Here is a 12,073-nt window from a genome sequence, read left to right as displayed (position 1 = left end):
TATACTTCCATCTATTCCACTCCATCTATTACAATTTTATGTTGTGAACTGCCCTGAAATCTATGGATGAAGAGCAGTATACAAATCTAATTGAATAATAATAATAATAATAATTTGACCTTCAGTGGTACTGACACAGAGAATATAATTTCCCAGGCCCGCGTATGCACCACTCAAAGCACTTTGCTTCTTCATGCTGTGCATCGTTAAACTATGGAACTCCCTGCCACAGGAGGCAGTGATGGATGGCTTTTAAAGAGGACTAGAGGGCTACTAAGGGACACGGGTGGCGCTGTGGGTTAAACCGCAGAGCCTAGGACTTGCCGATCAGAAGGTCGGCGGTTCACATCCCCGCGGCGGGGTGAGCTCCTGTTGCTCGGTTCATGCTCCTGCCAATCTATCAGTTCGAAAACACGTCAAAGTGCAAGTAGATAAATAGGTACCGCTCCGGCGGGAAGGAAAATGGTGTTTCCATGCACTGCTTAGTCATGCTGGCCACATGACCCGGAAGCTGTACGCTGGCTCCCTCGGCCAATGAAGCGAGATGAGCGCTGCAACCCCAGAGTCGGCCATGACTGGACCTAATGGTCAGGGGTCCCTTTACCTTTTGGGGTTTACCAACTATTATGGTTGAGCTCTGCTTCCACGGTTAGAGGCATCAATGTTTCTGAACACCATTTGCTGGAGGGGAGAGGGCTCTTTTGCTTGGATGCGCCTTGCGGATTTTGCACAGCCACTGTCAGAAGAGGATGCTGGACTAGATTGGCCATTGGCACGATCCAGCCAAGTCTTATGTCTTTATGAATGTAAGTTCAGTGCCGTTTGCTAGGCAGCGGCAGTGAGAAATCATAGAATTGGAAGGGACCGTAAGGCTCATCTAGCCCAACCCCCTGAAATGCAGGAATATGGCAGCTGTCCCAGACGGGGATCGAACTCAGAACCTTAGCATTATCAAGCTCTAACTGACTGAGCGATCCAGGGGCAGCTATTGTCTTACCGCCCTGTCTCTGGGCTTCTCCAGAGGCATCTGGTTGTGAGGGAAAAGGATGCTAGACAATTTATTTTTAATAATAATAATAATAATAATAATAATAATAATAATAATAATAAAAAAAAAAAATTTATACCCCGCCCTCCCCGGCCAGGGCAGCTAACATCAATAAAATTTCAGTAAAAACATAATAAGAAAAAAAAATTTAAATATAGGTTAAAATGCAATTTAAAATGCAGCCTCATTTTAAAAGTCAAAACCATAAAGGAAAGGGAAACATAAGGGTCAGACTGAGTCCAAACCAAAGTTTTCAGTTACAATCCAATAATAGCCTCATTATAACAATACCAATTTATAATACAATTACTAATTCCAATCGTTCAAATACCGAATTATATAATTTAGATAAAGTGCCCCCCCCCCGTGTGCTAGAATTGATGGCTGATGATTTTCTTTATTTCTGTGTTCCAAACTCTTATGAATTTCAATTACATTCCGGTCATAATAATGATCCCATTGTACAACAACTGCTACTTTAATAACTTCTATTCTTGTTGACACATTAAATGATTTAAGGCCCGAAAAAGAACCAATATGGAAGCCGACTGGCCAAAATATTGGGAAATATTAGAAAAAGATGGAAATAATTGGAAATTGCAGAGTTTGGAGAAAATGAAGGATAAAGTGCGAGACTGGTTACATTACGCTCAGATTAAAGAAGTGTTTAAAAATGACAAAAAGTTAGGGTTCCAGGTGGAGAAATCGAAGTTGGAAACAGAGCTGTTAGAACCTAAGGCTAAGGTACTTTCAAGAATGTATAACTTGCTGTTGAAATGGAATACACAAGACAAAATGGTTAAATCGGCTATGATAAAATAGGCACAGGATATTGGGCATAACATTATGTTTGAGGACTGGGAAAGGTTGTGGACCACTGGGCTGAACTTTACTGCATGTAATGCTTTAAAGGAAAATGTAATGAAAATGATATACAGATGGTACATGACCCCAGTTAAACTTGCCAAAATATACCATTTGTCTGATAATAAATGTTGGAAATGTAAAGAAAATGAAGGAACATTCTTTCACCTCTGGTGGACCTGCCCTAAAGTGAAGGCCTTCTGGGAAATGATATATAATGAGTTGAAAAAGGTATTTAAGTATACCTTCACTAAGAAACCAGAGGCCTTCCTTCTGGGTATAGTCGGCCAGAAGGTGTTAAAGAAGGATAGAACATTCTTTATGTATGCAACAACGGCAGCAAGGATACTCATCGCTAAGAACTGGAAAACTCAAGATCTACCCACACTGGAAGAATGGCAGATGCAGCTGATGGACTATATGCAACTGGCGGAGATGACTGGCAGAATTCGAGACCTGGGAGAAGAAAGGATTGAAGAAGATTGGAAGAAATTTAAGATTTATCTACAAAAATATTGTGATTTAGAGGAATGTTAATAAGGATGCTTGGTTATAAATAATTGGCCATCACTAAATTGGATCGGAAATTGACGATAAATGAGATTAAGAGAAACAAAAATTTGTTGGAGAATTGTTACACTATATTGAATTGAGTGGTTATAAATTTGCAAATAAGATGATAATTTGCTTGAAAAAAATTATTAACGATGTAAGTGGGAGCGGGAGACGTGAGGAAGTCCAAAGAAGTTATGAAATTTTGTTAAAACAAAGCAATGCTGTTTATTATCTTTGTATTTCTTTTATAAAAAACCCTAATAAATATTTTATAAAATAAAATAAAATAAATGATTTAGAAAGCTACAAGTGAGGCACTCAAAGATAACCTTGTTCTTCCTGTGTGTGGCAATTATTCTGTCCGTGGTGTTTCTTATGTATTTCTTATGCAATTATTTATTGCATTCATATCCCATCTTTCCTCCGAAGAGCTCAAGTTGGCCTTTTCTCTCTCCTCTTCATTTGAATCCTCACAACAACCTTGTGAGGTAGGCTAGGCTGGGAGACTGTGACTGGCCCAAGGTCAAACACAGTGAGTTTCAATGCGAAATGGGGATTTGAACCCTGGTCTGTCAGATCCTTAGCCCAGCGCATTAATTGCTGCACCACACTGGCTCACGATAGCTAGGCCTATGGTCTGATTCTGCATGAGTCTTTATATCTTTTAAAATCGACCACACCACACATATAAAAAAGCCTGTGGGTTTTTCTTGAAGATGCTTCTTCCTAGAGAAAACCAGTTCTCCACTGTACGCCCAGGGCCACACCTTGGTGGTGTGTCAGGACAACATTGTCTTCTACTTTTGAAGATGGCTGTTTCCCGCCCTGCAGAACTTGTCATCTTCTCCTCACAACATTTCCAAACTTTTCCCACTTCAGAGGCTAAGGAGGAGTTTGATGGAGGCACGCAGGCCAAATCTGGGTGTAGAGAACCCCCCGTTGCCTTCATAGGAGAGGAAGTGAGAAGGACAATCTAGACAAATAGAGAGGGAGAGGATTAGAGGAGCAGAAGGCCTTGCAAACACCTAATATCCCCTCTAGGCAAAATGAAAATTAATGCTATGCTTTTCCAGTTTCAATAGTGTAATCCAGGACAGTGGTACCCCTTGTTGCGAACGGGATCCGTTCCGGAGCCCCGTTCACAACATGAGCAGAACGCAACCCGCGTATGCACGGGTCATGATTTGCTGCTTCTGCGCATGCGCGTGATATCATTTTGAGCATCTGCGAGCGGCGAAACCTGGAAGTAACCTGTTCCGTTACTTCCGGGTCGCCACGGGACGTATCCTGAAAGAACATAACCTGAACCGAATGTAACAAGAGGTATGACTGTAGTTCCCTAATTTTTTTGAGCCACTGTCCAGAAGCTCAACCCCAGTACTTCCTACCACTACCCTATAAAAAGCATTACTGGATTAGAAATTTAATAATAATAATAATAATAATAATAATAATAATAATAATAATAGTTATTATTACAGTGGCTTGAACGACCAACTAAGGAAGATAAGTAACACTCAAAACAGTAACAAAGAATTACACATTTTCCCCAAATGCAATTAAAGTTAGTTAATTAATTCAACCAAACTGATGGGCTTCATCCAGTGATACCAGCTTTTTCAAAGTCTGATAGTCATTTACACTGGCAGCTCCCCCTGCCACCTCTCTTCTGACTAGCACCAGTTTTACTCTATGATTCTATGATAACTAGTATTTTTAAAATGGGGGCTCTTTTGTTCAGGCAAGCCCCCAAACTGCTGCCTGTGTTTTGCACACAGAAGGTTCTGGGTTCAATCCACAGTGTGTGCAGGGAGGGCTGAGAGAGACTCCTTCCCTACCATCCTGGAGGACTGCCAAGAGTCAGTGTTGACAGTACTGAACTGGCCACCTGGCTCAGGGCGGATCTACGCTAGTCGTTTAGAACGTTAAAAATGTGTTATTAAAATATGACACCAGAGGGCACTGCAGAGCAATGAGCTGCTGGCAATGGAAAACCACTATTAAGCCCTGTTATTTTTTAAAACGTTTAGCAGGTCAGTGTAGATCCAGCCTCATTATATGCCAGCTTCCTGTGTTCCTTCTCAATAGATGTGTTTAGGGGAAGGCCTGTAGCTCAGTGGTAGAACACCTGCACTGCTTGCAGAATGTCCCAGGTTCAATCCGTGTGTGATGGCCTGGGATTCAGACTCGGAGGCTGAACCTGAGGAATCCCAGCCTGCACAGGAGTCCCCACCTCCAGAATCAGCTGAGCCAGGGCTGGGGCTTGAGCCTGAAGGATCCTCACCTGTGCTGGATCCTCAGCTGCAGGCACCAGCTGAGTCTGCTCTGGCTCCTGAGGTGACGGAGGCCCCATTGCCTGCAGGTGCTCCACTCTCAGCCCCATCAGAGGAAGCTGAGGTTGCTTCTGGGTCCAGCCTCTCCTAAGCTTCAGAGGCTCAGGGCAGAGAGGCGGAGGGAACTAAGTTCCCACAGGAGGAATGCTCGCCTCCAGGCCAGGAGAGGTGAGTCACCAGAGGATCGGGGCCGCCCTATGCCTCGGGGCAGATAAAAGCCGGCCAGCCCCAGTCCCAGGTTGCGGGAGCAACATTGTTGGTAGCCTGTTCCTGCCTGCACCCTGTCCTGCTCTTCTGCCAGAGTTCCTGACCTCACCCGACTCCCTGCCTTGGACCCTGCTTCAGCTTTGATGGACAGCCTCCATACCGCACCCTTGACCTCGGACTGGACTTGGACCTCGCTGCACGGTTAACCCTCGGGACCAGCACACCCTGATAGAGCTGGAAATGTCTCCTGTCTGAAACCTTGAAAAGACACCGCCAACCAGTTAGACAATACTGAGCTGGAAGGACCAATAGTCTGACTGTGCAGAAGATAGCTTCTTATGGTCCTGGGTTCCTAGGAATGGCCTTTGACTTTTTTTTTTACAATTTGTGTCCCCAGCTTGGCAGCACTTCCCCCATCACCACCCCACTTGTGTTCTGAATTTAGGCTATTTTAGTTTTTCTGCTGCTTTATGTATTCCTGCTGTTTTCTTTGTTTTTTTATATATAATTCAGTTTTTTATATTTTAAAAACATATATATCCAGCGGGTGCAGAATGCTGCGGCAAGACTCCTTACAGGATCCTCGCTGCGGGATCACATTCACCTGGTTCTATACCAGCTGCACTGGCTCCCGGTGGAGTACAGGATCAGGTTTAAGGTGCTGGTTTTAACCTTTAAATCCCTATACAGCCTAGGACCCTTGTACCTACGGGACCGCCTCTCCTGGTATGTCCCACGGAGGACCTTACAGTCTTCAAACAAAAACATCTTGGAGGTCCCGGGCCACAGGGAGGTTAGGCTGGCCTCAACCAGAGCCAGGGCTTTTTCGGCTGTGGCCCCAATCTGGTGGAACGCTCTGTCACAAGAGATTAGGGCCCTGCGGGACTTGACATCTTTCCGCAGGGCCTGCAAGACGGAGCTGTTCCACCAGGCCTTTGGCCAGGGCACAGCCTGACCCCCTCCTTTGGTAATCCTCACAGAACTCTAGAAGAAGAAGAAGAAGAGTTTGGATTTGATATCCCGCCTTTCACTCCCCTTCAGGAGTCTCAAAGCGGCTAACATTCTCCTTTCCCTTCCTCCCCCACAACAAACACTCTGTGAGGTGAGTGGGGCTGAGAGACTTCAGAGAAGTGTGACTGGCCCAAGGTCACCCAGCAGCTGCATGTGGAGGAGCGGAGACGCAAACCCGGTTCCCCAGATTACGTGTCTACCGCTCTTAACCACTACACCACACTGCCATTAATTTGATTTTGAAGTGATTTTAAAATGAATTGATTTTAGAATGCTGTGTTACTTTTATTGTTGTTAGCCGCTCTGGGCCCGGCTTCGGCTGGGGAGGGTGGGATATAAATAAAATTTTATTATTATTCTTATTTGTTATAAATTAAGGAGAAAGACATGCAAGAACATAGAGGAAGCTGCAGTACAAAGCAGGAGCTCAGTCGGTAGAGCATGAGACCTCTTAATCTCACGGTCATGGGTTTGAGCCCCACTTAGGCAAAAAAGATTCCTGCATTGCAGGGGGGTTGGACTAGATGACCCTCGGGGTGCCTTCCTACTCTACAGTTCTGTGATTCTATGTAGCAACTCACCAACACAACAGAGCTGAATGCCGCTGTAGCAGCTCCCCTTCTCGATCTTTTGTGCAGGGCAGAGAGTGGGGTGGCAGGTCCCTTTGTCTTCGTGGCACTTCAGGGTGTCTCTTGCATGGCTGTGCCCTAAGGCAGGGAGAGATACGCAAAAGGGGTCACTTCAAGCACTGGCATGCAGAAGGGATGGGCTGCATGAGAGGCAAAGCAGCCATTCGAAGCAGCGTGTTCATAACGAAGAGCGCAATGGTCAATGGCCCTTAAGGCACACTAGGTCAAAGGAGGGAGACCCATGGCTCTCCAGAATATGCTGGATTGCAACCCCAATAATCTCTGAACACTGGTCATGCTAGCTAGGGTTGATGGAGCCTGACAACATCTGGACCAGTGCCGGATTTATGTACAAGCTAAACAAATTTATAGCTTAGGGCCCCACTCTCCTGGGGGCCCCAAAAAAATTTAAAGGAAAAACAACAACTGGATGTACATTTCCAAAATATAAGGTAAAAAACAAATATAATAAAACCAACAGACAGCAACAGTGTTTTGTGTTGGGTAGGCTCCTATGATGTAAGTCATGGGCCCCGCCTGCTAGCCTGCTCCTTAAAATATCACTGGTTTGCTCATTTCTATATATAGGGTGCCTACATTCTGCTATTTATAATTATTAGTAGTTTGCATCATTATATTTACACCTATTCTTATTTAATGTTATAGCAAGTTTCTAGAGACTAGGTTATGAGTCTTTGTAAACTGTGTTTCTAAAGGAACTTTTGTTATTGCCAAATGCCAAGGTGTTTGCATTATTAAGTTTGTTATGAATGAAAAATCATTTTAAGTTAAAGCTTGATAATTATTTCACTATTAATATACCTCTTCTTAATTGTATTTCAGTTCAACAATTACTTTGATAAAATACATATTTTGTTATGTGCAAATGGCTTTAGATACCTATTAGGTCCATAAATTACCATACAGCGTATATTCAACAGAAAAAACAGTGACAATTTGTTGTTGACAAAGGACAGCTGGACATATAAAGGGCCCCATTACCTTCAGTAGCTTAGGGCCTCATCAAACTGAAATCGGGCCCTGATCTGGAGCCACTGTCAACTGGCAGTGCTCACTTAGATAGAATCATAGAGTTGGAAGGGATGCCAAGATTCATCTAGTCCAGGCTTCCACAAACTTGGCCCTCCAGATGTTTTTGGCCTACAACTCCCATGATCCCTAGCTAGCAGGACTAGTGGTCAGCGATGATGGGAAGTGTAGTTTCAAAACATCTGGAGGGCCGAGTTTGAGGAAGCCTGATCTAGTCCAACCCCCTGCAATGCAGGAATCTCAGCTCAACCTCTGCTTAAAAACCTCCAATGCTTTCTGCATTCTCGATTCCCTGCATCGGATCTTTGATTGTAAGCCAGCATTTGAACCTCGTACGAAGGACGGCATGGCACTTTAACAACACAAAATAATAACAATAGCAAGAACTGCCACCTACCTGGGGTTAAGGTGCAGAGAAGCAAGAACACAACCGGGAAAAGACACGGCATGATCCTTGCGGCCAGTTGATTTAGCAGCGGAGCAAGTCCCAGATGCATTCAGAGCCAAAATGTGTTGTGTCTCTGTGAAAAATAATGTATCTTGGGCCTTTTTAAAGGGATGGAAACCACTTTAGCTGTTTCCTGGCGGCTTAAGGGATTTGATTGCAGCTGGAGATTTTACCTGCCTACGGGAACAGCACTGCTGAACAGAAAAAGTCATATAAACATGACAATAGACAAAGGTCACATGTGAAGCTGGAGAAGAACTAATCTTCCTACAATGTCATCAGGACTTCAGGATAGGGTGGAGTTTCTTGGGTGACTCAGTTGATAAGGAAGCAGAGACAAGCCTCCCTGAGGACGGGAATTCTGAAAGCTCAGTAAACTTTTGCTCATCATGGTGATGGGAAATGTGTCCTTTTAAACTTCCATGTGTCATTATGGCAAGAGGTGTTGAGAGATCTTTTGTCTGTGGTCATTCCAAATAACTGGTGCAGCTACCCTCTGTTGCATTTTCTTGGTCTACTAGATTCATTCGTATTATAACAGTTTAGGGTGCCCACACATAGCAAACACACAGGCCACAGAAAACCAATCCTTCACCCTTCAAATTTTAAGAAATATTCCTTTAGAAAAATCTCACATTATTTTAGCACACAGAACAATCCCAAAAGCCATCTTGGCTCTCATAATTACTCTAAATATTTCCTCTGCAGAAGGAAATATCTTGGAGAAACTTTCCCTAGTAGTTCTTTTCACTTACAAATCCTTCAGATCCTGTCTTAAAGGCATATTTTGTATGAATGGGATATGCTTGTGGACCTGGATTCAAAAGAACTAAAGTATTTACCATCTCAAAAGAACCCTAGCCAGCTGATTGCACAACCCTGGCCAGCCTGCCCAGGGCTTGCAACCAGTAAAACAGGGGTCCCCAAACTAAAGCCCGTGGGCTGGATAAGGCCCGAGGGACTCGTTTATCTGGCCTGCAGCAACCCCCGCCGCCCACCCACCGCCTGCTCTTACCGGTGCTGCACTGTGTGCCTGCCCACTTTTGGGTCGGAGGGGCACTGGAAATAGCTTGTGCACATGCACAAGTGTTATCTGCGCATGTGCAAGCATTATTTCTGGTGCACATCCGGGTTGGAGGAGGCCCGTGCACACACACACAAGCTATTTCTGGTGCTCCTCCAACCTGCTCCAATCCTCTCAGTGCTGGAGACACCGGCCCGAGGCGCGGTAAGTTTGCTGACCCCTACAGTAAAACATTATCAGTTACCTTGACAGACAGGAGAGAAGCCACTCTCAATTTTTTGTTGTAGACCGCCTCCTTCTGTGCATGATGCTTTTAGGGTGGACTTGCCGATCAGAAGGTTGGTGGTTCGAATCCCCGTGATGGGGTGAGCTCCCGTTGCTTGGTCCCTGCTCCTGCCAACCTAGCAGTTTGAAAGCATGTCAAAGTGCAAGTAGATAAATAGGTACACTCCAGCAGGAAGGTAAATGGTGTTTCCGTGCGCTGCTCTTGTTCGCCAGAAGCGGCTTAGTCATGCTGGCCACATGACCCAGGAGCTGTACGCTGGCTCCCTCAGCCAATAAAGCGAGATGAGGGCTGCATCCCCAGAGTTGGCCATGACTGGACCTAATGGTCAGGGGTCCCTTTACCCTTACCTCATCTAAGGCAGGGTCGGCAAGGTTTACCTTGCTTGGGCCGGATCGGTCCTGCAGAGATCCCTCTGTGGGCCGTGTGCAGACACGATTTCCGGCGCTGCGGAAGCAAGTCCCCGCGCCACACTATACTGGTTTAGCGCAGTGTGCTGGGACTTGCCGAGTGGGCGGCTCAGTCTTGCAGCGGTTCGTGGACCAGTTAAACAGCCTCCATGGGTTGCTTCTGGCTCATGGGCCACACGTTGCCGACCTCTGGTCTAAGGGGATTGGGCAATGTCTAGTCTTTAAAGGGGCTTGCACACCTTTGCTATGCGTCTCTCTTACATCCTTGCAAGGTAGGTACAGAAAAATAAAGATCTGCCTTGCTTTTCACTGGAACCTGCCTCCATCCATTCTTCTCTGACCAATCATGGACTAAGGGGACTCAGTGTCCCTTGGAGAGTTGGAGAGCATAAGCCAACACTGATCCCCCCCCCAAAAAAAACATTAGGAACATAGGTAGTTGCCTGATACAGAGTCAGACCTTTATCTACATCAGTACTGTCCCCCACTGGCTGGCAGTAGCTCTCCGATATTTCAGACAGGGATTTCTCCCAGCCCTACCTGTAAATGTTTGGGACTGAACCTAGCATGTTCTGCCTGTAAGTCTTTGTGGTATAAGAACTTACAGACTTTAGCTACCATGGGGGCGGGGGGGGGGGACTGCAGGCAAACGGTGTGCTTCCTTAACTTACCATGATAAGATTCTTTCTTGCAGGGAGACAGGTGGTGGTTTTCATTCTTCAGCTAATCTGATTGGATTTGGACTCGGACAATGGGTGCATCTCCTGATGGGCACCTCCTAAGGATGGCTGATAAGATTGCATTGCAAAAAGCCATGTCCTTTGCGCACGGCTTGTGATGCAACATCATTTCCACAGAGGCGACGGGTTTAACTCCTGCAGCAGCTATGCCCATCAACCAACTTCCTTGCTTTTATTGAAAAGCAGAAAAGACAAGTCAAAGCACCCCAGCAATTAGAGATTGGCAAATAAAGTTATTTGAATTTGTAGAACTTGCAAAAATGACACAAAAAATTAGAAACCAAAAAAATACAAAGTTTATTAATGACTGGAACAAATTTATGACATACATTGAAGGGAATTATAAGAACCTAAAAACTACAGCAGGTTTGATATAGATCTTACGATGAGTAAATCATTATAATTATTAGCTGCAGGAGAAACAAACTACTTATATTAAGAAGCCTGAAACCGGGAGGGATGGAAGTCAATGGGTGTGTAGAGGATCGATTTAAGTATTTAATGATATAAAGATATAAGTGAGAAGACAAAGAACTGTAATAGAAACCGAAGATATTTTTATGTTATGTTTAGATATTTATTTACTTTTTTGTGTGGTTTTGTGTTTTTTGTAACTGTTGTAACTGTTGATTTGTTTTTCTTTTTAGTTATTTAAGTGAAAACTAATAAAAAGAATTAAAAAAAGAAAAGAAAAGCAGAAAAGACAACAACTTGGAGCCATTAAAAAAAGAACCATATTGGAAGATACTGAAGTGGAACAGCTCTCAGCAGGGCCGTCTTACCCATAGGTGCTAGGGGTGCGGGGCACCTGGGCTCTCAGGGGCGCCAGGCCGAGAGTCCGGGGCCCGAGAGTTGAGTCTGAGGAAGAGGATGTTGCAGTTTGGAGTGGTCTTCTTCTTCTTTTTGAAAAGTTTCCCATTTTAACAATCCAATCAAATCACATTAAATGTTCCAAGTTATACAAATACATATCAAATGGTCCAACTATTCTGTCTAAATTTTTGTTGAGACTTCCCATGCTTCAAGTTCGGGTGGGGCTCTGATCATCTCATATCTCTGCTGCCTTGGATAGTCTTTTGGAAAAGTTCATGAAGATATAAACAAAAGGTAACTTGTGTTATTCACAATACCGAGAGATGCTAGTGGAGTTGTGGCAGCAGTTCGCCTCTTGATTACTTGGACTGCCAGACGAAACAGGTGTAAAATGCCGGCACCCTGTTGTCTACAACTTCATTGTCTACAACTTTATTAACATTTATCTACATAACGTATCCAAAAGACTGAGTTAAGCATTTGAAAAATCTATTGAAACCAGACATTATAAGTTCATGTTAGGCTGGGTAGTTCGCAAGTCTCTGTGGCTTTATTTAATGTTTTGTATTTTTCTCATATGGTTGATAAAGTATGTATAATTATTGTTCTGTGTATATTAATCGCCAATGTGTTGCATGAGTCGCACTACTTCTATCAC

General features: G+C 44.3%; 1 long non-coding RNA gene across 1 annotated transcript; it reads right to left on the bottom strand.

Annotated features, from left to right (window-relative positions):
• Positions 1–2,801: 2,801 nt before the first annotated feature.
• On the bottom strand, positions 2,802–8,710 carry LOC309338162. The gene is made up of 3 exons (XR_014154774.1): positions 8,095–8,710; positions 6,600–6,725; positions 2,802–3,440 (listed from the first exon to the last, which is right to left on the bottom strand). It is a non-coding gene; the product is annotated as an uncharacterized lncRNA (long non-coding RNA).
• Positions 8,711–12,073: the final 3,363 nt, after the last annotated feature.

Source organism: Podarcis erhardii (genome assembly GCF_964252035.2).
Source record: "Podarcis erhardii genome assembly, chromosome: 3".
Taxonomy (NCBI): Eukaryota; Metazoa; Chordata; class Lepidosauria; order Squamata; family Lacertidae; genus Podarcis; species Podarcis erhardii.
The sequence above is the reverse complement of the archived record's forward strand: the minus strand, read 5'-3'. Positions and strand labels throughout refer to the sequence as shown.